Below are 1,136 nucleotides of genomic sequence, written 5' to 3'. Positions count from 1 at the left end.
TTTTTTTGCATGATGTGGGCACATGTGCTATAGGAACGATGATATTTTTTCATAATTTTTGGTGATGGAGAAGTATCCGAAAAATTCCCTCTACGCGGATTGCCCTTCGCGTGTCTACGGCTGTGGCCGGCGGCCTACGGGGGCTAGCATGCCGCCAAATCTTGCGTAGGCGGCCTCTCACAAGTCTGGAAGTGTTGTGACGGTTGCAAACGCCCGGCACGCGTGTCCGGGGTGTGCCCCCCCCCCTCGCGGACGGCGTCGCCGCCGGCACCTGGAGGGGGGAAACGGACGCGTCGGGTCTACACGGAGGGGATCTTGCTGTGGGTCTAGCCCGGTTGTTGCTCCAAAGTGTTCCTATGGGCTGACCTAACACAACCTGGCGGGGAGGTCTGCTGGTCAAAGCCCGTCCGTGCAAAGTTAAAGGGCTAGATCCCGTGGTCAAATGCAACAGGGTTAGGCGGGACGGGGGCCCTGGGGGTAACAATGCCACCGAAGCGTCGCACCGGGCCATCATACATGCGTGGTGGTGTGGTGCCATGTCCGAAGAGGCGGCACGCGTCTCCGGGGCGTGGCCCCCCTCACGGACGGCGATGACAAGGTAGTAGACGTTCTGCGGTAACGATGCGGCGTGAATATTATTAAATACTCGGAGGGCCATAAAATCATGAGTTTTTTTGCACGACGTGGACACATGTGCTATAGGAACGATGGTATTTTTTCATAATTTTTGGTGATGGAGAAGTATCCGAAAAATTCCCTCTATGCGGATTGCCCTTCGCGTGTCTACGGATGTGGCCGGCGGCCTACGGGGGCTAGCATGCCGCCAAATCTTGCGTAGGCGGCCTCTCACAAGTCTGGAAGTGTTGTGACGGTTGCAAACGCCCAACACGCGTGTCCGGGGTATTCCCCCCTCATGGACGGCGCCGCCGCCGGCACCTGGAGTGGGGAAACGGACGCATCGGGTCTACACGGAGGGGATCTTGCGGTGGGTCTGGCCCGGTTGTTGCTCCAAAGTGTTCCTATGGGCTGACCTAACACAACCGGGCGGGGAGGTCCGCTGACCAACCCCGTCCGTGGAAAGTCAAAGGGCTAGATCTCGTGGTCAAACGCTATAGGGTTAGGCGGGACGGGGGCCC

Source organism: Triticum dicoccoides, unplaced genomic scaffold (genome assembly GCF_002162155.2).
Source record: "Triticum dicoccoides isolate Atlit2015 ecotype Zavitan unplaced genomic scaffold, WEW_v2.0 scaffold19568, whole genome shotgun sequence".
In the NCBI taxonomy this organism is placed as follows: Eukaryota; Viridiplantae; Streptophyta; class Magnoliopsida; order Poales; family Poaceae; genus Triticum; species Triticum dicoccoides.
This window is presented reverse-complemented; position numbering follows the sequence as displayed.